The sequence below is a fragment of the Nuphar pumila genome, chromosome 1 (genome assembly GCF_984573655.1).
Source record: "Nuphar pumila chromosome 1, dmNupPumi1.hap1.1, whole genome shotgun sequence".
NCBI lineage: Eukaryota > Viridiplantae > Streptophyta > Magnoliopsida > Nymphaeales > Nymphaeaceae > Nuphar > Nuphar pumila.
The window spans coordinates 56,008,936-56,036,327 of NC_143249.1; the positions used below are offsets into that span (position 1 = coordinate 56,008,936).

General features: G+C 36.5%; 1 pseudogene; it reads right to left on the reverse strand.

Annotated features, from left to right (window-relative positions):
* Window positions 1-1,083: 1,083 nt before the first annotated feature.
* Window positions 1,084-17,482, reverse strand: LOC149848947 (E3 ubiquitin-protein ligase RGLG3 pseudogene; annotated as a pseudogene).
* Window positions 17,483-27,392: the final 9,910 nt, after the last annotated feature.

Genomic DNA, 27,392 nt, shown 5'->3' on the forward strand with positions numbered 1-27,392 from the left:
CGGTATATATATTGAGTTAATTTTAAGTTAAACCCTAATAAAAGAAGAAATATTTGAAAATATGATGATTTTTTAAGAGGATCCAGTGTATATCCAATGTTATTTCATAAAAGATGAAAATCCTAAGTCTTGTTTACATCCTGACTATGGCCATTGATGTAAATCATCAACTTAGGATTTAATCACCTCTTATGAAATGGTGCACATGCCATTCGTGTTGCTACTTGTGAGAATTTGAGAGATAAAGGCAAAAAATGCATGAAAAACATGCAATTCATGATGTTTATAATGCTCATTCATTCTATCTAAAACAAGAAATGTAAATTCTCATTAAAAAACTAACTATTACAATACATGAAATGGAATTTACAACTCCAAATAATGACCTTTTCCACATATTCCCCTGCAAAATACTTGAATTAATATGAAAAAAAAATGGAAGAAAACTGCACATGTTATATAGATGTCAACGGCGAAAATGTTCACATGTCAAAATATTTGAGGTCTAAATTGTGGAAAAGATGAAATTGATATGTATTTGTATACGTATATACATGCATATGTGTATGTATATTTATATACATATATGTATGTGGACATGAATGTATATAGACACACACACACACACACACACACACACACACACACACACACACATATATATATATATATATATATATATATATATATATATATATATATATATATATATATATATGTATGTATAAGTGGAATGGTGAATGTGAAGGGTGTAAACAGTGGTAAGTGTAAGAATAGTAGCAGTGGATATACATATACCCAACCAATAGAAAAGGTTCAGCATAGTCAAGGTTGTGTGTATACATGGTATGTGTTGTGAAGGTGAAAAATTCTATGTGATATCTGGTGGAGAAAAGGGTGAAATGTATATGGGGATGTAGAAATAACAATATGGATGAGGCCATGCTGGCAGTGTTGTGTAAGTTTCTAATGGTGGATGACAAGGGAATGGCATGCTGATGATGCAGGGAAGGCTGTGGCTGCATAGAGCTGTAAGGGTGAGGGCTGGAGATAAGTGCAGCAGTGGTGAAACTGCAATTGCCTTTACAATGATAGGACGTGATGGTGATGTAGTGCAGCAAGGGTTGCCGCAAGTGGGTGATGGCATATTGAGCGCAACGACAATGTTTTGCCACAATCCCTGCATGTCAGATGTCCACATCCAAAAGCCATGTCTCTTGGATTTGTTAAACAGATAGGACAAACCTGCTCTGTTGAAGTATTGGTTGCTGAAGTAATGGTTGGCTGGTAGTTCATGTACTGTGGAAAAGCATGGACAGCCTTATCATGATTGAGGACTCCAGGGGGAGGAGGAAGTGGTGCAGGGCCTGGAACTCTAATTTTTCGCCCACCCAGATAATTGAGTTCTTGAGTCGCTCTATACTGAAAAGGAACTTCCATGAGAGCTGCAAGCACAAATGTTGCTTCCTTCTTAGCTATATCTTTGTTTTCTGACATTATTTTTGTGAAGTTTACAAACTGAAAGTTGTCAAATAATCTATTGGGAATGTTATCATCAAAACCGCTGCATCTCTTCCCATGGCCCATCTCCAACACCAACCAAAACAATTGAAAGTGGGTACCGACTTGCAGCAACTACAGCATCAATAGTTGCACTTTCTTGAGGACTGAGACTTCCAGGTTCTAAATCAACACAGCGTGCTACCTGCCCATCTGCAATGATGACAAGAACGTGATATTGCCCATTGCTTCTCTCGATGATGTCAATAGATGCATTAATTACAGAAGAACAGGAAGTTGGGCCTGATAGTTTCAAGTGTGGAACAATATCTCTGTATTTGATCAGAACTTCTTCAAAACCATGACAACATTGGTAATCCTCAAAGAAGCTGAACACATACTGATCATGTGTAGATGCATCACCAAACCCAAAACAAGGTATCAGGTTGTCCTCATCAAAAGGAGATAATGTACGGCCGATTATAGAAATTGCTTGTTCATAAGGATTAGGAATATCTCCAATTGCATGAAGGCTCCTCCTATGGAAAGAATGCTTCCCTGTCCACTCGTTGCTCTTGGTAAAGTCAATTCCAAGAATTAAATTTGATGACTCAAGTCCAGCATCTCTCAAGGCTGAAATAATCTGATTAAGGGAGCTGAAATTATCAGCAATAAAGGAAACCTGCTGCTTCCACTGACTGATAGGGTTCACAGTACTTCCACTTGGATCAGGATAAGTATCAGATTATTTATCCACAGAGTAATCTTGTACAGATTCTTGGTTTCCCATCTGGGGAAATGAAGCGAGAGACAGAAGCACAAGACACAGAATTCTAAGGCAAAACAAACAATGAACAATCACAAGGAAGTACTAATGAACAATCACAAGGAAGAAACCAACACCAGCAACAGTGATGGTGAATATGAAGAAGAATAAGAAGTCGGTGGAAGGAGACAAAGGGATTATATCGTCATATGAGGTCCATCACATTTTTTATTGTTTCCTTTGTAGGGGATCTCCAGGTTATCCATCTATCAGAAGTCAGACTGCAAAAGCTTAGAATGTTCCAAGAAACTGTACTCCTTCAATGCTTATGACAGGGTGATACCATTATTCTCCTTTTAGAACCAGTTGTGTAATACTTGGTGATCTAGTCTCCCAACTGCAGCCAGCCAGTGTTCTTCATAAAATCTCAGGAGTTGGGCCTCTGCCGGTGGCTCTCTTACCAGAAAGATGTTTAGATAGTGCGGGCTTTCCTTGAATCTAGCTTTGTGGCTTCCTTCTATTAGTCATGGAGTCATGCCCCTTAACATGACTGCAAACTTTTGTTGCCAATGGATTCCATACTCTCCCGCGACGATGCTCATGAAACATCAAATGGGATGGATGATGAAGGGATTTTTATTTATTTAATTCCATAGCAGGATAGGATGTAATGTAACAACATTGAGATCGCAACATGTTATAAATTCCAATAACTAACCAAAAATATGCAAAATTCCAACTGCTGAAATGCAAAAAAAAAACAAGTGTGGAAATACAGGATGACTGCAAGTAACAGAGAGAATGCAATGCAACCGGAGATGCGAAAATGTATGGGAAACCAAGCAATGTTGTCTTACGACGTGAGAGCTAAAAAAAAATCATGGGATGCAGGAAATCGATGGTATGTATATAGCAGCAAGAGGCACCACTAATGAATATAAATGATAATGATTTGCAGAGAATCGTTGAAGATAAAAAAGAAACTGCAAGAAAAGGAAAACTTACTGATCTGCTTTGAGTCTGGTTTTATATCACGGCCATTCTCAAGGGGTCGTAAATATAGATTAAAAAAAAAAAAACGTTGTTGCTGGGCTATACAAGCTACTGCTATAGACACATATAGATTTCTCATGGGTGGTTGCCCCCCTTTTTAGATGGAATCGATACAAGTGATAGCAGCAGGATTGGACGACTACCAAGCCACATTGGCAATGTGCGAGAGACCATTTGTGCAGGGGATGTGCTATAAGAATCAAAGTGGAGTTTGAGAACAGACAATGATGTATATAAAAAAAATGACCAAACGAAATTGCAGAAGGCTTGATATACAAATAAGGTAATACAAAAAAAAATGACAATGATCGAAACATATAAACAAATGTCAAATGATCCTGATAACTTGAATTAGGTGTGATGATCCAAATGATCAGATTCTACCGATGATACAGAAAATAGAAACGAATAGGAACAAAAAAAAATAAAATAAAATAAAATAAAAGAATCGATATGTAAATGGAGAAAAGAAGACAGCATAGGAAATTAAACATTGATTTATACTAATCAGATGTCAAATATAAACCAGAAGTTGCAAAGAGACCGCAGTCTGTAAATATACAATGAATTCTCTGTCTGAGATAGATTCAATCTCCTTGCAAGGCTACATAGATCATGAATCTATCCTTGAATGCCCTGGTACACGAAAAGAAAATAGAAAATGTATTGTGCCAGAAGGAGATTGATGCTAATGGGCAATGATTTAAATCGACACAGAAAATAAACTCTATAATGGCCGAAATAAAGGAACGAATAAAAAAAATGTAGCCATCGATGGGGCTCAATTTATATCGTAGAATGCATGTTGGTGCTGCCATAAGCATATCAGCAAATGCATTATTCTGCTTCAAACAGATAAGGATTAAAACAAGCTAAAAGGGAAGCAAAAGTAGAATTACTCACTTTGGCAGAGCTTCTGTTACAGGATCAACCTCCCTCAGCGGATGGATAAAAAGCCAGGAGTCGGGTTCTCTGCCTTTAGCTGAAGGAGGATAGGTCTTCCTTTTATTACCACAGACTCGGTCGTTCTTTTTACCAAGGGAGTGAAAGAGAAGAAACCGAGAGGAGATAGGAAAAAGAAAACGAAGAAGAAGAAGAGGTAAAGAGGGTGAAGGTAAGCGTAATGGATGCTGGCGAAGGAGGAGAATGCAACAAAGAGGTGAATCGTGGATGAGGAAATGCAGTAAAGAGGTGAAGAATGGATCAGAGGATGGGGTAAATGGAGAGGTAGGAGACGAATCCCTCCCCCTTCTGCGTGCTCCCCTTTTAAGGAGAAAAAGGAGGATTCCAGAGAGGGAGGCTGTTGGAGATGGATGGCCACTCAGCAGGGAGGAGAGCGATGGATGGTGCGAACGGGAGTGGCCGTTGCAAATCTTTTCAAATTCCCAATAGAGGATCCCTTTTCAGGATTTTTCTAAAAAGTGGCTTTTGGTTTTCAAAAAGGGGTTTTAAGGGAGGTTTTTAGCAAAGTTCAACTCTTTCAAGTTTTAAAATCATTTGCTTTCTTTATTTTTTTCCCAATTTTTTGATTTTTTTGTTATTTTTCATTTTTTTTTTGTATCTTTGGAATAAAATCTAAGATTTTATGAGAAAACAAAGATTAAACACTAATTTTTTTGTATTTTTCTAAGAAATATTTACAAAAAGTATTTTTCTGAGAATTTCAAACCATTTTGGGGAAATTTCTTCAGAAGAATGGGTTTGGACCCAGGTTTTGAGAAAATGTTCAAGTTTTGACACTCGAATCGAGAAATACAACATGATGGATCCAAATGGATGTCGGACAAACTATCTAAGCTTTTCAAAAAGTTATTTTGGAAATTTCGAGAATTTGATTTTAAACATTGGAAAATGAAACTCAGGTTTGGATCTTTTATCTGGATTGTGTCAGATATACAAAAATGAATTTAATTTCAGAAACTTGAGAAATAAAATGAGATTTAGATGTAAAAGTGACTCAATTACCCAGAAAATGAAGATAAAGGGCAAAAAGAGAATATTTACAAATTTTTGAAAAATTTTGGGTGTTCATAGAGTCCACACTCATACATAGACGTGAGTGTTTACACTTACCTGTGCGATAAAATGTCTGCACATATATGAATGTATGTAGAAAAATTCTTGTACCTATAGGGGTTCGAGTAAGTGGCAACCAGCTTACAGTTGTTGTTTACTAACCCAGAATTTTAGTGGCGGGGGTGGTGCCTCCATCTTGCGGGCTGCTGACGTATTTCAGCAGGGGACCCACAACCTCATATGCATATCTGGATTGTTATTGGCCTATTCAGTGAAGCCGACTGTGGACCATAGCAATCGCAGTTGTGGCATGTCATATCCAGATCCGAACAACTACCTAGTTGACTCAACAACCTTGGGACCGATCCTAGTTGGACTGGTCGAATGTTCACACCTATGGTTGGAACTATGGCTTTGTTGCCACGAGCCATCCTCCGAGCCAAAACAAATAAGGAATAGGCAACAATTACCTTATGTGATTATAAATTGAAAATCCCATTGGACCAAGTGACCTCGGTGGGTCCGTGAACCCAACTAAAACCTAAGTAGTACCTTGGAAGGTATATGCTAAGTGGTCCAGAGTGTCCTTCAAGCAAATGTTTGGATTACCATGACACACGAAACATGTGTTATCAAGCGATAAAAAGTGTTCAATGATCGATAGCCTGAAACTAAAACTGTAATCATGGATTTTGATATAAAGAGAATAGATATATATATAATACAATATTTTGTAAGACTAAAGGCTTAGTGCAATCTTAAAAAGGCTAAAATACTTATATTCAGCAAACGTCAAGCGTGTACATAATCTTGTTCTAATTGACGATCTAAAGAAAAATGAAAATTTGGTGGGCTTTTTATCCACCATAGCGTACACATACACCCTTTTTCAAAAGTTGCATTTTTGCACTATTGGTCCTTGAAACGGATGATTAGCTTGTTCTTGAACTGTGAAATTCGACTTATACTTGTTATTCTCCCTACATATGAATGCTACATGTGAGACTCACTTTAGTGCACATGTTGAAATAGCATGATGAATTTATCATATGCTTGTGCAAAGAGAGTTATGTGTCAATGAATGTAGCACATGAATGAGATACCCATGACATAGTCATGTTATACATGGGTTGCATATGTAATTGCCAAATGAAGGTTATGACTAATGTTTTGATGCATGAATTGTTTATGGTTAAATACATATTTTTGTTATAATGGCACAAATAAAAGAAAAACTACAAAGGCACGATGATACAAATTGAAACCGGGTATGTCAAATCCTTGTGGTGCCATATGGACACCTATGATGCTATGTGAATTGCATATAATCGAATCATGATTTCATGTTATGACATGTTTACGTGTTGGTTGATCTATGTGTGTTCTGAAAAGCTTGCATAATAAAGGACATTTTCATGCCATGATCATGTGAAAGCTTAAAATCGAGCTTATAGCTCCTTAGAAAGCTGATATTGCCCTAATGAGCACTTATGAATTGTTAAAGTTGGGTTATGCCATGTGGCGGCACAACCAGTGGGGTACGATATGTATTCCCAAGCACCAAAAAGAAAGGCTAAACTAATACATAGCGACATAAATGAAAATTTTATACTCTGGGTATACCTGAAAGATGGTATACGTTACCAGTTTCTATTTGGGATTTTGAGTATACCTGAAAGATGGTATATGTTACTGGATTTCCCCAAAGTTTTGGGTATACCTGAAAGACGGTGTATGTTACTGGACCCAAACAAACGTGAATGAAAAATATGCACATATAAAATAACTGTGGGATTCTGGGTATACCTGAAAGATGGTATATGTTACTGGTTTCTCGGGATACTGGGTATACCTGAAAACAGTATATGTTACAGGTTCCCAAGGCTCTGGGTACACCTAAAAGATGGTGTATGTTATTGGACCCATGGTCTACCTTGGAGAGGGTAGATGGTACAAACTTCGTTGGATATTCTAGTTTTTGTGAGAGCTAGGCATCTCACCCGGTACCCAGTCCTCGGAGTTACGGGGTCAGGACTATCAATTCGTCCTAGGTGGTAGATCCAAGTCTTCTGCAGAAGTACAAGGTGCATCCTAATTCTAGTTCTAACCTTTGGAGAGTACTCTCCCGGTCATGAACCATTCCCTTTGGACCTCCGTACGGCTAGTCATACGGGGTAACAATTGAAAAGGCATAACCAACCCCCGAATGGTCTCGATCCGCTACGATGTCGAATGCTTGTGTGTAGCCACAGGGTAATTAACAAGATGAAACATAAAGTAAAAGCATTTCTAAAAAATCTTCAAGTAGTTGCATAATGCTTGATATTAAAATTGTTAGAGTATGTTGTGATTCATGTGGTATGTAACTCAGATCTATTTTCCTTTACATAAAAAAATATGATACCTTAAATATGATGTGTTGTACATTGGTGTCTATGCTTTATGTAGACTTTACATGAAATACTTTAATTAAGTCAAGTGTATATCCAAATTAGTTCCAAAGTTTGTTATTACCCATATAACTGTGTAGCACATATACTTGTACACATGACACTGAGCTCATTCATATGGATATTATGCTTCTTACTCATACGGAGTAGTCTGACCCCTTCTAAATTAATATTTTCAGGAAATAGATAAAGGTGAGCAATTGTGGTCGTCGTTGCGGACAGTGCCATGTGACCATATCTTCTTTGGATGTCCTGAGGAATATGACTTGTAATAAATCATTAAGTTGTAATTTTAAACTTCTAGTATTTCAATTCAAGAGTTTATTTTAGTTAATGCATTGAGTCTATGCTATTACTTGTAACCCGGCCAAATAAATTGACTAAGGATTTAATAAAGTTTTTCCGCTGATGTTTTAAAAAAAAATTATTCCAAAATTTTCAAGTTAATTATTTGGGGTGTTACATGAACTGTCATGAAAATTCGATCTTCTCAGATCTGTCGAGAATTTGATTTGCATCTGTTGGAACTTTGCTATGAGATCAGATCATCTCAGATCTGATCTGCCGTGAAATTAGAAAACGGTCTGCCGTGAAATCAGTTCAAAGGCAGAGCAGCCACCGGATTCACTTGCTTCACTGGCCGGATTCTTCTTCTGCCTTCTGAAACCCCTCATCATCCACCGAGAATCAGGCCTGTCGGAATCACTCATATGGACTTGCCATGAAAATGCTCTACCGTGAAATCATTTTAAGTTTCATGGTTGTTTCATTTTAAACTTCACGGCAAGCTATTTCACTTTGAATGTCACGGCAACTTGTTCCTTTGATATTCACGGCATTGTTTTTTTTTTAATTTCACGGTAGCACTTCATTCTGCATCTTCACGGCATTTTAGGCATTGCATTTTAGGTATTTTTATTTTAGGCATTGCATTTTAGGCATTTTAGGTATTTTTATTTTAGGCATTGCATTTTATGTATTTTAGGTATTTTTATTTTAAGCATTGCATTTTAGGTATTATTATTTTAGGCATTGCATTTTAGGTATTTTTATTTTAGGCATTGCATTTTATGCATTTTAGGTATTTTCATTTTAGGCATTGAATTTTATGCATTTTAGGTATTTTTATTTTAGGTATTGCATTTTAGACATTTTTGGTATTTTAGGTATTGTTGATTTTTAAGTTTTGCATATCTTTTATTTTTGTGTATCTTACATTTTTAGCACAGTGTTAGTCTCTGTCTTTCGTGGCTTGTGTGTTCGTGTTTTGCAGGATAGCGTGGAGTGAAGGTAAGTGAGTGGGACACGTGGTAGCGTGCATCCGACAAGCAACACGAGGCACGAGCCTAGAAGACACTTTTGCTTTTCTTTTAGAATTAGGAATTTGAATTTCATTTAATTCTTGGGTTATAATAAAACCATTTTAAACCCTCTGCGTAGGGTAAACATTTGATGTAATAGCTAAGTAGTTATTTTTCTTATACTTTTCTATTTTTGGCAATAAAGAGTAGTTTAGTTGCGTGTTTGAATACAAATATCCCCCGTTCCGTGAGATCGACCCAGACACCACCACTCGTGCGAATCGGTTTTTATTTTTGGGGTCTAGCTTTCACGTTGTTTTTAATTAAAAATCTTTTCTAAAATCGTTTCACTAAAAGAGACATCACCTCTTAGTAAAAAAATCCAGTACGAAATCATCCATTAACGAATCTGATTTAACCATTATATAAAAGAAATTATTAATATACCAAGTTTTTAATCATTGGCTTTGCCTTAATTGAATCAAGCTCCAGAGAGTCAGCATGCGCATACACCAGTGATTAGTAGCTTCCTAGAACAAGGTTTGAAGTTAAAGCATCCAACTGATAAAATCCTTATCTTATTATTAGGTGAGTAAACATAGCGGAAAAGCATTGATTTTTTAAATCAATTTTATAAACTTATTTTTTGGTTAAATCTCCAAACACATTACTTTAAGAGAACTGCTACAATCACATAACCGAATAGTCATTGACTATGCACAAAGTAATTGAAATTCAGAATTTAACTAATAATCAAATGTCTAATTAAATAGACTTTTAGCAATTAAGAAAGTATTAAAATTCAAATAAGAAGCCCTTGGGATCATCGAAACATCATTTTGCACAACCCTCTCTAGCTTTCTACACTCGCTTAGACCATCACATATCTCCTGAAAAATATTTTATTTTGAAAGAATGAGACTTTGAAAAGTCCTAGTAAAATTCACACAGCTAATGCAATATACAACACATAAAGCTTGCATTATATAAATATCTGAGAATTTGAATCAACTATCAACAAGGCATATATAAAATTTCTACAAGCTATTCATGAATTAAAAAATCATAAGCAAGTAATAACAATCTTAAATATGATAACATCAACTCTAGATGAGAACAAGACATATATCAATGAGCATGAATTTACCAACTTTTAGGACCAAGAATAGTTTGCATTCATAAAAGGTAAAGTAAAGCAAAGTGCAATAAAGTAATGTGAGCAAGAAATTTATGTTTCATCTTGATTTCTCGGTCTACCTGGGAATGACGTAGACTAACCCGAAATAGGCTGACTAGCTTGAGTGTTTATTATGCTTTGTATTTTATTATACCCGAGTATCCCCCTGGGTCATAATCCCTAAAGACGGATCCCAAAACCGTGAGAGAAAATGACTGATATGAGATAACTCTACTCAGAGGCATCACATCTGCATCACAATGATGATCATGATCACTCACTTCTGCAGAAGTACTTGGGAACTGTCACCTAGGATGAACTGACAGTCCTGGTCTCCCTAATCTCTCGGGCTGGAGGACCTGGTGACGAATTGCCTCTCACGAGTCAAAATGAAGGGTTCAGGGAATTTCATACCTTTTACCCTTTCTATGGTAAATTGCTGCCAAGCAACCGGTGAAGCATACCTCGACAAAACAAGGCATACCCAGAAGATCTATCATAGGGTATCTTTAAATTAGGCCATAGGTAATACATGCAACTACCATTTCGGTTAGTGCACTTTTCATCTCATTGTTACCTCTTATGGAACCATTATTATCTTAATTTCATCCAGCACACCAAGTGCCCATCAAACCCTGTGGGATATCATATTTCATGCATATATTTACAAATACCGCATACCAAAATCATAGCATGTATTCTCAAAAGTCCAGAATCATGTTAATATGTAATTCAGCAATTCACTCATGCGGTATCATATTATTTCTAATATTTCAAGATAAACATACAACAATATCATATATACATCATTATCCATCTGCATATATGGCCAACATGAAACAACATTAACATGTTCACTATTCATTTTTTGCATGTTTTGCAATTACAGTCATACTTATAATCGATTGATCATAAAAAATCAAATAATCAAACTGCTATAATTGAACTGGTCCACAAATCTCACTAGCAACATGTATAGAAACAATAAATCTTACCATTAACTCTATCACAAATATTTATCTTAGATCAAATATGATTCAAGTACTGAAATTATTAAAAGTTTAAAGAAACGTCAAAACATAATCAAAGTCATTAACTCGACTTTCTCGATAAGAGCTCCCATAAACCCTTACCAATCAAATTAATATAACTATAATTAATATTGTGAACCTTCAATGCTCAAATCATATTTAACCTAATTAAAATATTTATGGTGGCATACACATTAAAGAACTCATTACAATTGACTCGTAACTAAAAACACATAAGTCTTTTTTCTCGATTCAAGCCCCTATAAGCCAAAATCGGAAAGGCTTACATATTTCTAAATATGCTAAATTGTATTTCATGCTTAAAAAAGATTGATATGCATTACTTAAATTCAGTTCTTGCTATTCATACAATAAACAATTCATATTTCACGTTAATATGCCCTTAAAATCCATTAGAATAATATGTTTGCAAAACAAATGTGAAAAGACTCATGTATTACACATATGATTTATAGAGACATCACAATCAGATATTTTTGTATGTCTAACTCATTAATCTTGCTTCAATATGATATATAATCACTAATAATATGCAATTCATGTCAGACATATACTAGAATCATAAGTCTCTAACACATTGCTAAATAAAAACAAGTATAAGTGGCTGAATCAAACTTAGATCTCTTGCAACTTCATTTTATAAAATCTGCCAAGAATTGCAAAACATCGATAAAATTGTAGTATTTTTACCGTGGTTACCTGTATCTGTCAAGAATACAACTTAATATACCATTCTCAAAAATAATAAATACCAAAATAATTAAATATCTTTTACGAAACCCTGTTTAGACAAAGTTTTGGTCAAGAATCTGTAATCTGCAGGATTTTAATCAGATTAAGGTATTTCTTAAAAATTTTGCAAAACATTTTTAACAAAACCCTTTTTACACAATCAGATACTAGGTATTAAGATTCACTCACAATTTGTATGAAATATTTAGAGTCGTTTTTCATAGGTGTTACCAATGTTTATCAAAGATAGATCAAAATCATCCTGTAAAAAGAACCAGAAATTGAGGCTCTATTAAAATAGGCATATCTACATCACTACAGATCCAAAACGAGTGAAACAAGATTCTAAATTCAAGATCAAGAATTTAGATGATCGTAGTGATTTTATTTAGATTTTTTGGATCGATATTCATAGAGTTATCGATTTTGTTCCAAAACCAGTCAGGAAAATTTTATTAGACATCATGGCTTTAGGTTTTTCAAAAATTTATTTTGTAAAAACCCTTTGTAAGATTATAAAACCTTTAGAATCTGATTATTTTTTGTTTGATCTAACATAATACAAGTTAATACATGAATAACACCATAAAAAATCATATGATGATTAGATCTAACATGAAATAATAACAAAGCCCTAATTTTGCATGTTTCTCAAATTCATTTTTTGAAAAAATGCAATATTAGTATTTTTTGATTCAAAAAATGATTTTTTTCAACCAGAAAACATGTAGAACAGATCAAGAACATATTCAAAGTTGCTAAAAATTAAAATACTTCAATCATACATTCTCCCAGTGTGTAAAAGCATCAGCTATATAAATCTTATCTATCTACGATCGATTTTCACGGTTAGAACAAAGAAAATGGGTGATCTGACTCCTATTCTAGCACCACCCAATGACTAAGTGCTTGTATAATGGCTGCACTAGGGTTCTCCAATCCTCCTACACATTTTGAAGGAGAGAGAAAATCCAAAAAAAAAGAAGAAAATGGAAAATAAGAGAGAAGAAGAAAGAGAGAGATTTTTTCTCAAAATGTGAGGAGCATATGGAAGGGGTGTATTTTTATACCCTCCCAAGCCCTAGATCAATAAGATATAGACTCTCCCTTTCCAAAAATGTGTGGAGGGGGAGAGAGGACTATTCTTGAAAAAAAAACAACTTCTAGACTCCTAATTATGATTTATTTTGATTTTTTTCTATTTTATTATTTTATAAGACAATAAAATTTGACTTTTCAACATTTGATTCCAACTTGTAAACTCATGTGGGTTCTTATAGATGTGTGGGGCGTCCCTTATATTTAAAACTTTAAAAACATTTAATTTAAAGGTCTTAATTATCCCCCCTTTATTTTGCTTAATTTAAATTTTTATGAATTTGAAACTAGAGGTTATAGAGTCTATGTGGGCTCTTGATCCAAATGGATATCTACATTAGACGTCCCCCATGAGGGTCAAAAACACATCCATTGGGTCCAAATACTAATTAGAATTGTATCCAGACCAAACTAAACCCCAGATCCAACTTAGATCCAAATAGTGATTTTGGATCCAGAACCGAAATTCGAGATCCAAAACACAACCCGCAAAACTTCTTTATGACTTATCTTTTTTTATTATTCTTGAAATATTATTCACATATTAAGACAAAGATTTATAATTACTTGAAATCTAGAAAATCAAGAAAATTGTGAAAAACAAGAAAATTAAGAAATTCAAGAAAATCCAAAAATTTGAGAAAATCAAGAATATAACCAATTCAAGATTTTGGAATGCTGCCAAAATGGCTTATTCCTATGTTTGCCTGTAAGGGCACCTTACTCGTAAGGGCCAAAACATCGAAGTAGTGGTTGTGCCTTGACTAGGCCAAGTGCTCATTGTGGTTATATACGCCGAGCAGTCGATCCGTTGAGATCATGTCATATGTATGCTCATGGAAAATATTGTTGTACAAACTAGATTCGTAAGAGGCAAAGAGCCAGAGTTCTATGTCCACCCAAAAGAGGTGAGGTTCTCGTGATAGACAAGGATGCTGAGAGCAGAGTCAAGCATGCATATGAATAAAACTTAAAGGTCATTGGGACCACACGATTGGACTATACTTCTGAATACTAAAAGAGGTCGGGGTACATATTTTTTTATTGCGGGATGCACTAGTTTGCCCGAGTGGATTTCAAATACCTGACAAGTAACAGTTAGACTGTCAAACCCCTTTAGGACTATTGTTTACCGTGGCAGACAGTGATGGTACAATCATAAGTGACATGTATTTGATCATGAACCATAGAGTTCAAGGGACCTTCCGTCACTCAGGAGGTTTAGAGGTCAAGGTTATCCTTAAGATCTCAGGATTGAACCCAACTATTATAATAGAGGATGCATTTGAACCTACCTGATAGGGTTATCCCAGTATGAGTTCTACTGTCTCATCATGAACAGAGTCAACAAGCCTTTACAGTATCTAAAATACATAGAATAATAAACCTCCAGAATGTCATATTTATGCCAAAGTTCAAGCTTCTCCTGTGTACCAGGGGGTGAATGGTTAATATCGAAACAATACATTAGTTCTAGGTTCAGCGATGTATGAATATATGAATGAATGTACGTTGTTTTGACAAGTCTTGCATAACCTTGTAAATGGTGTCAAGATTGGTATACTATTGGGCCAATAGGAAAAAGACCTGTGTTATATTCGCATAACTGAGCTAAGCACGAGGAGCTCTCGCTCAGATTCGTGGAATACGGATGTGCCAAGTCTTGGAGACTTGAGCACGATGTTTCAATTGAGGCCCATAAGAGGCTCACATGATATATGCCAAGTCTTGGAGACTTAAGCGAAATGTTCAACTCATATCCCTGAAGAGGCTCTCGCAATATACGCTAAGTCATGGAGACTTGAGCATCATTGTTGTAAATTGTGACCTTGAGTGGTTTGTGCTTTTTCATATGTTATGTTTAATGTGATTGAATGCTTTTTTACCAGACCAGCAATGGTTCTGACCCCATTTAATGGGGAATACAAGTGTTGAACCTGCGATGCAATATGGAGAGCATGGCGGCATCGAGTTCCAGGGTTTCTCCATACAGTGCAATGCTTCCTCTATAAAACTAAATATTGCTTTTTCAAGCAACGATGTTTGTAATAAACAACTTGTTTTGATAAATGGAACACATTGGTGGTCAATGAGTGCTTGGCCACATACCTGTGACTTGCCCGGTGTTTTTTAAAATCGATACCTCATTATCGCCCATTTTAACTGCAAAAACTTTTTCTAAGTTTTGCTGCAAAGAAAAAAAAAAGAAATCCATTAAATTTTGACTTCGCAATTGTTTTGGAAATCTGGGGTGTTACAGAATTGGAATCAGAGCCTGTGTCTGAGAAACATGGTTCAAGATCCATTATGTTCGCGATATCGCACTATAAGTATTATTTTCATACTTTCTAATTGGGTAAACCCTTGTCAAATATAGATAGCAACCCATGATTCACAAGGCTACTGTTATCGATGCATGTTCATGCATGATGAATGAATTTGCCCGTATGAAATCTAAGACTGCCAGTTTTGTGGCGAAGATGGGCATTCCACCAACGAATGCCAAAGGAAATACACTGTCGATATGGGTCGATGGACATCACTTGGTCTTAAAGATGGGACCTCATGCATCAGTGGACCCCATCACTCAAGTGTGGGGAGCAGCAATACCTCATCAAGTTCGATAGGATCACCGAGTCTGGGAGGTAATAATTGGTTATTCTCTATAGAATTCTATCACTCGCCAAGATATCACCCGGCATCATATACGCCTAGTCTGAATGGCTCGAATGAAGGATACAATTCCTTTTATTCACCCATTATGATTTCGAATTCTCTAAGTCATGATGCTGCTATGCCACAGAATGAGTGAGCATCACTAGCCTACCCACCAGCTTCACCTAAGAGTGCGGAAGTATCGCCTGAGCCAACTCCAATTGTGTCTAAGCCAAGGTGATGTGGTGATCGACGGACCAATTTAAGGTCATTTATGTCGACAAAAAAACCTAGTTCTTAGAAACTGGTTATGTTTGGAGTCGACGGACTCATATTTATTATGTTTGGAGTCGATGGACTCATATTGGTTATGTTTGGAGTCAACAGACTCATATGTATGGTTTCTCACCACCAATGTTCACCGGTGTGGCATGACGCTTATATTTAAAGGTGATGTATATATGTTGTGATGCAGTGTATATATAAAAGTAAATAAATTTTTCTTTCATATATATATATATATATATATATATATATATATATATATATATATATATATATATATATATATATATATATATATATATATATATATATATATATCGAGAAATTGAACCACGTTATTTTATGTGATTAGATAAATTGCTCCTATAATGATGAGAACCATGTCGAGCGAGGAGTCCCATACGTAGGGGTTGTTGTTGAAAACTCTCAACCAACTTGTAACAGCCATCCATAAAATGAGGCAGGAACTGGCCTAGCCTTACAACGAGAACATCGAAGGAATAACTTATGAGAAGTTCCTCAAACTCTACCCATTAGTCTTTACTGATAAAGCTGATCGAAAACTTGCAGAAAGTCAGATCGAGGAAACAAAATATACATTCCTAGTATTGGGAGTACTTAATGATAAAAAAACTAATTTTGACAAGTATAGGCTGAAGGACAATGTACGAAAGTGGTGGGATACCACCAAGGTCATCCAATTCTCACAGCATGTGGTCATCCCTTGGGATGATTTTCGGAGAACATTCATGGACAACTACTTTCCATTGCACTCTAGAAATAAGAAAAAGATGGAATTTTTAGAATTAAAGTAGGGTGATATAAGTCTTATCGACTATACCACCAAATTTCAAAATCTTGAGCGGTACTGCTCCCAGTTAATTGAGAGTGACCAAGAGAGGGCCGACAAATACATAAATGGATTATGGGAAGGGCTACGGTCTCGTGTGATAACCAGTATGCCCCAGACATTCCAAGTTGATATGGCAGTAGCTTCAAAGATTAACGCAGACTGGGAGTAATCCAAAAGGGTTGCAGGAAAGTGACCAATAACAAGTAATGGGAACAACAAGCAGACATTCTCAGGTAGGCAGAAATCACGACCACCTTTTCATAAGAGGAATTTTCAAGTAAAGAACTTCGCTCCACCGGCCGAACGGCCATCGCATATGGAGGAAGCTAATCAGCCCTACCAACAGTCCAAATTTTGTTGCCTGAGGTGTAGCTTAGATCACCCAAGAGGGGCCTATCTCTGTGTTGCAGGGTATATTGTGGCAAACCAGACCATCATATAAGAGAATGTTGCAAAAAGGCCTTACATCATCAATGAAGAAATATGGGATCTGGAGGACCCTCCCAACAAACACAGCAACGTCCCCCATTCCAATAGCTGCCATTACCTATGACAGAGCAGAAACCCATGGCGAGTCATGTTTATGCGATGTTAACTGAATAACTCATGGATAATAACCGTAATGAGGCATCCGGATACCCTTGATGGGTAGAGTTATGTTGGGGAAAAAGGCAATCGGAAGATAAAATCAAATGAATGCTCAAGTCTAGACAAGTAGCTCATGACCTTGTGTATAGTCATCTGAATTGATATGTATTTCTTCTCTAAAGAAATCTTAGGCTTGTCAAATCGAATTTCTATGAGTGGGTAATTGAGCTTGCATTATTAGAACGCTAAAAGTCACTTAATAAAATTCATAAACCGTTGAGGAACTATTCCCAAGAAAAGAATCCTGTAAGGTTTTACATATTCAAGATTGAATAGTCTAGACAAGGCGAGCATGTGAGGATGTACAACACCACGTGAGTGTACATGTTCCAAAACCATTAGTTTGGCTAGTATGATTCTGTGTGGGTGTACTGACCCAATATCACGTGAGTCTGATGAGGACAAACCTGTGAAGAAGTATATTTTCAAGATCAGGTAATCTGACAAGGGACTTGTTTCAATATGGTTAATCCTTGTAATGATGATCAGGGTATATGAAATAGTTACACATAATGGCTATGATTGATAGCCAGTTAAATGAACATGGATTTAACAAAGCAGCCATTGTTGTAGCATAATTTGAACTCAAATATTAGAAACATACCCTCATCAATCATATATTATGATATGAGGTTATGATTGGAATGAAAGCGATGTCAAACTAGGTGAATGACATACTAGTGAGAGAAACATCATGCCTACTTAGTCTTCTTGTTGATAACATTATGAATCCAACATGCAAGAGAAATATCTCGAGTTATTTATGTAGTACTCTCAACGAAATTTTGATGACGAAATTCTTTTTAAGGTGATAATGATGTAAGACCCATAAATTTTCAGCAAAGTTTCTGAATAAATTCATAAGGCATTTTCATGCGAAAATAGCATATGAACCCGAAATGCGAAACGAATTGTTTTCAACAAACCAGTTATACTAAGAATTTTTTGTAGATTTGTATGAGCCAATTTCTTAGTTTCGTTGACACAAAAAGAATGGCATACTAAGAATTTTTTGAAAAAAATTTACCAAAAACCCAAAATTGTTATGTCACCCATAAAAATGTTGGCAGGCCCCACGAAAATATTCCTCAAAAAATATCTTGTGGGACCCACAGAATATTCTAGAGAATATTCTATGTGGGCCCTACACCAAAGGAACCTCTTAAAAAAAATTTAAAGCCAAGGATAGAAAAGGAAAAGAGGGCTTTCTGGAAACTTCAAAAAGGGGCTTCCTTGGCCTATAAATAGGCCCCCCTCTCTCTCCTTTAAATTCAACCCCCCTCTTTCTCCTCTTCTTCTTCTCTCTCTAAAACCTTCTCTACCTAGTCTGAGCCTGCCTGACCTGGTTTGAGCCTGCCTAACCTGGTCTGAGGCTTGTCTGACTTTGTTTGAACCTGCCTAACCTAGTCTAAACCAACTTGACTTGGCTTGAGCCCAGCTAATTTTAGTCAAAGTCAAACCCCTTTTAGTCCTAACATAGGTTTGATTCACCTGACCTAGACCTAGCCTACTTGGGCTAAGTCTGAACCCACCTGACCTAGTTGACTAGGACTGAATCCAGATTCGTTCAAACCACTTGGGTTTAGCAACTTGACATGTTCTTCCTTTTTCTTAACTAGGTCGAACTCATCTTACCTAGTTTAGCCTTTTGAAAGGCGGTTTGAACCTAGTTTGAAGCAGACAAAGCACATCAGAGATGTTCTTCACTGATTAGAACATAAGTTTGATTCACTGATCACTCTCTCTCAAGTATTTATTGAGTTATGTGATGATATATATCATATACGTTCTGAACATAGTATCTGACCCTAGTCCTTGATTTATGCCCCCTAGGAGACTTCAGTATTCACGTGTGTCTCCTTGCGACTATCATTGGATATTTTATCATAAAAGCTTATGTGTATTATAGTATATATGTGTTTGAGATTGTTGTCGCATCGAATGATGCTAAGGATTTTGCTTTTTGTATATTACATATATATGTATTTGAGATTGTTGTCGCATCAAACGATGCCAAGTCTCTTATTTTCTGCAATTTACATTATGCTTTTAAGATTATCGTCGTATCGAATGATGTCAAGGCTCGTGCTTTCTATAATTTACTTTATACATATAAGATTGTCGTCGTGTCGAACGATGCCAAGGCTCCTACTTTCTATAAATATATATGCATTTGCTTTTTGCAAGTTATTTATTTTGGTTTCCCCCACTAAACATTAAGTATGTCTTCATTTATGTCATCGTACTATAAAGCACAGACTCCTTATATTATATATACAACAACAACAACAACAACAACAACTACGCCTTCATCCCAAAACAATTGGGGTCGGTGATATGAACCAACAAAGAAAATCATTCTGGGTCTTCTACATGAATCATTCTCCTCCATTCATTTCTATCCAATGCCATGTCCTCGGTGAGGTTCAAAGCATTCATATCCTTTCTTATCACCTCCATCCATGTCTTCCTAGGCCTACCCCGACCTCTTTTAACTAATATATTTTCCCATTTCTCCATCCTTCTAACTGGAGCATCATTAGGCCTTTGTCGAATATGTCCAAACCACCGTAAACTATTCTTTCTCATCTTATTTTCAATGGGTGCAACGCCTACCTTCTTACGTATCTCCTCGTTTTGAATCTTATCTTTTATTGTATTTCCACACATCCATCTCAGCATACGCATCTCAGCTACACTCATTTTTTGAATATGATGTCTCTTGGCAGCCCAACATTCCGCACCATATAGTAAAGCGGGCCTAATAGTCGTTCTATAAAACTTTCCCTTCAACCGCAATGGCATTCTACGATCGCACAACACTCCAGTTGCACTCTTCCATTTCATCCACCCAACCTTTATCCTATGATTTACATCTCCATCAATTTCTCCATACTTTTGAATGATAGATCCCAAATATTTGAAAGAATCATCCACCGGTATTTCTTGCTCACCAAGCTTCACTACACTCCCATCTCTATTCCGTTGCTTACTAAATCGATATTCCATGTATTTTGTCTTACTCTTACTCAACTTAAAACCTCTTGCTTCCAATGTCTGTCTCCATAATTCTAACTTAGCATTAACCCCAGCTCTAGACTCATCAATCAAAACAATATCATCAGCAAACAACATACACCACGGCACATTTTCTTGAATTGATCTCGTAAGCTCATCCATCACTATAGCAAATAGGAAAGGGCTTAAAGCAGATCCTTGATGTAACCCAACTGTTATAGGAAAATTGGTTGTCACCCCTCCACAAGTGCGGACATTGGTTACTACTCCTTCATACATATCTTTAATTATACTAATGTACTTGAGAGAAACAACTTTCTTCATCATTGTCCACCAGAGAACGTCCCTAGGTACTCTATCGTAAGCCTTCTCCAAATCAATAAAAACCATATGCAAATCTTTGTCCCTCTCTCTATTTCTCTCAATAAGTTGTCTAAGAAGATGTATAGCTTTCATAGTAGATCTTCCAGGCATAAAACCAAATTGATTCTCCGATATCATGACAACCTTCCTCAACCTAGACTTAATCACCCTCTTTCAAAGTTTCATAGTATCACTCATGAGTTTTATACCATGATAGTTTGTGCAATCTTGTATATCACCCTTATTCTTATATAGAGGCACCAAAGTACTCTTCCTCCACTCATTAGGCATCTTATTTGTCCGCCAAATCTTGTTAAAAAGATTTGTCAATCATTCTAAACCTTTCTCTTCCAAGCATTTCCAAGCCTCGATAGGTATAACATCTGGGCCAACTGCCCTTCTTGATTTCATTTTCTTCAAAGCCTCTACAATTTCTTTCTTTTGAATCTTGTGCATGAAGTCACGATTCATCTCATGAAAAGGAATGGAAAAGTCTCCAAGATTCTGAGCATGACTTTCATTAAATAGCTTATCAAAATAATCTTTCCATCTCTCCTTAATCTCCTCATCTTTGACTAAAACCCTTTGTGTTTCATCTTTGATACATCTAACCATACCCAGATCCCTCGATTTCCTATCTCTCATTTTTGCAATCCTATAAATATCCTTCTCACCCTCTTTGGTATCCAACTTGTCATAAACCTCCTTATATACCTTATCCATCGCGTTCCAAACTACTTTTTTAGCTTCCTTCTTCGCTATCATATACTTCTCCAAATTCTCAATATCACGACTTTTACTTAGATTTCTATAACACTCTTTTTTAACCCTAATAGCTAATTTGACATCCTCGTTCCACCACGATGTATCCTTACCTAGCGGTGCACCGCCTTTAGACTCACCCAATACCTCCTTAGCCACCTTTCTCATTCCACCCGCTATCTTATTCCACATAGATTCTGACTCCTCCTTGAGACACCAATCAACTTCCTTAACTACCCACTCTACAAACATTCCTTGTTTAGCTCCTTTCAGTGCCCACCACTTAATTCTAGGATCTATCCTATGTTTATCCCTTTTGCGACATTGTCTAATTCTAAGACCTAAAGTTAAGACTCTATGTTGTGTAGCTACACTTTCTCTCGGTATAACCTTACAATCGATGCAACAACCTCTATCTCTCTTTCTAAGTAGGAAAAAATCTATTTGACTCGTATTAACCCCACTTTTAAATGTTACTAGGTGAGACTCCCTCTTCCTAAACCAAGTGTTTGCTAAGATCATATCATAGGACAAACCAAAATCTAAAATCCTTTCTCCACTATCGTTTCTTTCTCCTATACCATAGCCTCCATGGATACTCTCAAATCCATCCCTACTAATGCCTACATGCCCATTAAGGTCACCGCCGATGAAAAGCCTTTCTTCATAAGATATCCCTTGTACTACTCCATCTAAATCTTCCCAAAATTGACGCTTAGTGGAATCATCTAAACCTACTTGAGGTGCATAAACACTAATAATATTAATAATATTTGTACTTAATACTAATTTAATAAGTAAAATCCTATCACCCTTCCTACGGACCTCAACTACATTATCTATAAACTCACGACTCATAACAATCCTTACTCCATTCCTATTCCTATTTATTCCTGTATACCAAATCTTATATCCCCAAGGTTTTATCACTTTTGCTTTCTCACCTACCCATTTGGTCTCTTGTAGACATAAAATATCAATCTTTCTCCTACACGTAACATCTACTAACTCTACCAACTTACAAGTTAAAGACCCTATGTTCCAAGTGGCTAACCTAATTTTATGGTCTTGGACTAACTTCTTTACCCCCACCCGTCCAACAAAGTGAGGGAACCCTTGCCTATTTGACACCACACCCGGGCGCCGGTGTGACGCGTCACTTCCGGGCGACGACCTAGCAACCCTTGCCCATTTATCACTGCCTCCGGGCCTATAGAGTACAGTGCGTCGCTCAGTAGGGAACGCTCCAACGAAATTCTAATATTGGTTCATATTCATAGGGTATGACTAAGTTTTTATGCTGGCTGTCACAGGCCTACCGCAACCCTCCTCCTTTATCCGGGCTTGGGACCGGCAGTGTATAACTAAACAGTTATACACAGGTGGAGTTTCCTTATATTATATATAGTTACGCATAAATGAGCGTTCAAATGGAGATCAATTTCAAATCGCCGATGTGATTTCTTATGCCTCTCCTTGATCATGATTTTGGTTTACGAAAGAAGCCCTTATTGAAAAGGCTTTGCTTTTACGCAAAATTGTTTTTTCATAAAACCCTAAGTCACTTATGCATGGCTTGGTTAAGGCCCAAGGTTTCAACGAAGCTCGATGGATGCAAAGTACGCACAACATGTCCATCCATCCCCAAGTTAAGCGTAGCATTCCTTCGTCAAAGAGAGAGTATTGCTGAAATTCCTTAAAAGATGCTCACAGAGCTTAAAAGAAACACACGCTTTCTCCGTCAAAGAGAGGAAGGGCTGCCAAAATTTCTGAAGAAGTTTAACAAAGCTCATAAAGAACGTAGCATGTTACTCTATCATAAAGAGGAGGTGCTGCCGAAATTTTGTCAAGTACTTTCTATAAAGTATAAAGGGTCGTCACACTTCTACCATCAAAGCAGGGGAAGTGTTATCGAAATGATTGACAAAAGAATTGTCTGAATCGGTTGAATTGCACGATAATGCCCTGTTGTCAAAATGCTGCCAAAATGGCTCATTCCTATGTTTGCCTGTAAGGGCACCTTACTCATATGGGCCGAAGCACCATAGTAGTGGTTGCGCCTTGACTAGACTAATTACTCATTGCGGTTATATACGCCGAGCAGTAGATCAGTTGAGATCATATCATATGCATGCTCATAGAAAATATTGTTGTACAAACTAGACTCATAAGGACCAGAGAGCCAGAGTTTTATGTCCACCCGAAAGATGTGAGGTGTTCATGATGGGCGTAGATGCCAAGAGCAGAGTCAAGCATGCATATGAATAAAACTTAAAGGTCTTTGAGACCACAAGGTTGGACCATGCTTCTGAATATTGAATGTGGTTGGCGTATATATTTCCTTAGTATGGGATGTACTAGTTTGCCCTAGTGGCATTTGAATGTCCAATAAGTAACGGTTAGACCGCCGGACTTCTTTAGGACTATTGCTTACTGTGGCAGACGGTGATGGTACAACCGCGAGTGACATGTATTTGATTATTGATCATGCATAAATTAGGCATTTTAAAATCATGTTTTTATGCATGATCCATCAGAAAAATAATTTAAAAACCTATACTTGTTAACATTTTTCAAAGATATAGTTTTAAATTCTAAATGCAAGAAAAACATGTAGGCTAGCCCCCTCTTCATGTTTTTGGAGTGTATTAATTAGGTTAGGAGTTTCTAGTTAGTATTTTAATTAATGTAGAAAATTTGTTTTGTTTGGAAATGCATTTTTTTTAGAAGTGTGGCTTTTGGAATTTTTGAAAATTATTATGATGTTTTAGAAAAGTGTGATTAACCCTAAGTTCTCTCTTTAAATAACATTAAGTGAGGAGCGAGGGGGCATCTTTTCCCATCTTGAAGCTCATGCTTCTCCTCTCTCTCTCTCTCATCTCTATGTCGGTTTCCCTCTACCACTCTTCTACCTTCTTCCTCCTTCTCTTCTTTCCTCTGCAAGTTTTTCTTTGTTGTCATCTTCGTTCCCTTTTGTCGAGGAGGCGTAACATGACAAGCAGAAAGGCCGTACTCTTTTCTCAACCCCTCTGTTGGAAGCAACTCTCGGGTAAGCTTCTTCTCCCTCTCCTCTCTAAATTCATAGTTATTTTATTTTTTAGTTTTTTTTTCTGCATACAACATACTTTAGTATTGTTTTCATGTTCTTTGCAGTCTCATAATGTCTAGGTTAGTTGATTTTATATCTTCATAGAATAACATGCATATTTTTTATTTATTATTCAGTTTTTTTTAGAAAATGCAGTGGGTGGTTTAGTTCTTTTGTGTGCCAGGCTATCGAGTTGGTACGCTCACGCAGATCATTTGATCATGGGAGGTGCAGATCATGTGAGACGCTGGCTTGCTAAATCCAAAGTGAAAAACACGACACGCATTAACTGATCTATTTGTTGTCGATTTTCTGGGGTTGTGGATCTCAATTTTCAAAAATATTTATGGGATTAAACAGTCTTAAAATTTGTGTTCATCTTTTATTGACGTTGGAATCATAGCAAACTATGTAGTTTATGCAACTCAGGCGAAATCATCAACAGATTTTCTTAGTCATGTTTTGATTCAGTTCATGAGAATTTTCAATTTCAGATTTCACGCTAATCTGTGTTCTTTTCTTTGTTTGCTAATTTTGGGCATGAATCGCAAGATACTTTAACTGTCGTATTAGATCACGCAGATCAAACCGCAGTTAACATGTATATAATCTTTCATGTTGCTGATGACGTCAGTAAATGACAGAATATTTTTTTATCATAAATCTTGTGCTCAGCAAAAATATTTCTCTAAACTGGATCACGTAGATTCTGTGTTGTTGAGGATCATGCAGGCCAACATGATTGAATTAAGACGGTCTTCTTCGGCACCCACTACTTTTTTTCACCAACTGTGTAATTAGTTAGATGTGTTCAGCATTAGTTAGATTGTATTTTCGGTTGATAATTAGCAGTAGATAGATGTCATAAAGTTTTCCTTCTTTTGTTAACTTAATTCTGCTATGTGTTAGTTTTCAATCAGGTTAGCTAGTTAGATTAGAAGTTCTCTTATATTGTTACATGTTAATCATGAGTTAGTTATAGGTACCAAATTAGGTGGCTAAATTAACCTCATTAGTTAAGATTTGTCTCTTAGCTTGTTAGCATTAGTTAGGGTAGACGTGTTTTGAATTGAAAGTAGTGCATGTTTTGGTTGTTTCATTCTAGTTAATTTTTACAAGTAGAAAATTTAGAGCAAATAGCTTTAAGCTTTGTCTTTATTTCTTTTATATAACTAACCCTCTTTGTTTAGAAAATTGTCCCTTTTGCTTTCTTTGTTTGTGCTTTGTTCTGTGTTTTGCAAGCGGGCTCACATTGAGACTAAAAGCGCAATTGCTAGAAGGGTTGTGCACACACTACAAAAAGAAGGCTAGAGCATAAGGAGAAGGAGCCCTACAAAAGTTTACTTTTTTATTTTTATTTTTTTTGGACCAGAGGTTCATTTAATTATTTGGGTTTGTAATATGGCCATTTTATTTTTAAGCCCTTTGCAGAGGGTAACTCTTGTAATTAGTTTTTTTTTTTTCTTTTCTTGAAAGGCAACAAAGTTCATCTTTGTGTGGGGGTACAAAAGTCATTAAACTCATTCCTTGAGTTCGACCCGAACTTCACCACTAGTGTGAGCTGGTTTTTATAATTTGATGCACGATTTACATGCATACTTTTATTTAAAATTATCTTTTAAAAATACATTATCAAAAAGTTGCATCAATCATGAACCAAAGAGTTCAAGGGACCTCCCGTCACTCAGAAGGTTTGGAGGTCGAGGTTATCCTTAAGATCTGAGGATTGAACTGAACTACTGCAGTAGTGGATGCATCTGAACCGGCCTAATAGGGTTATCCCGGTATGAGTTCTACCGCCCTATCATGGACAGGGTCAATAGGCCTCTAGGGTATCTAAAATACATAAAATAATAAACCCCCAGAACATCACATTGATGTCAAAGTTCAAGATTCTCATGTGTACCAGGGGGTAAACGATTAATATCGAAACATTGCATTAGTTTTAGGTTCAGCAATGTATAAATGCATAAATGGATGTATGTTGCTTTAACAAGTCCTACAAAACCTTGTGAAAGGTGTCAAGATCGGTATACTATTGGACTGATAGGGGAAAGACCTGTGTTGTATCTGCACGACTGAGCTAAGCGCAAGGAGTTCTTGCTCGGATTCGTGGGATACGGATATGCCAAGTCTTGGAGACTTGAGCAGGATGTTCTAATTGAGGCCTAGAAGAGGCTCACGTGATATATTCCAAGTCTTGGAGACTTGAGCAAAATGTTCAACTCGTAGCTCTAAGGAGGCTCCCGTGATATACGCCAAGCCATGAAGACTTGAGTGTTGTTGTTGCAAACTGTGACCCTGAGTGGTTTGTGCATTTCCATGAGTTATGCTTGATGTGATTGATTGCTTTCTTACCAGACCAGCAATGGTTCTAACCCCGTTTAATGAAGAATACAGGTGTTGAACCTGCGATGCGATATGCAGAGCAAGGCGGCATCAAGTTTCAGGGTTTCTCCAGACAGTGTTGCACTACTTCCTTTATAAAACTAAATATTGCTTTATAAATAACTTTTTTTGATAAATAGAACACATTGGTGGTCAATGAGTGCTTGATCACATACCTATGACTTGC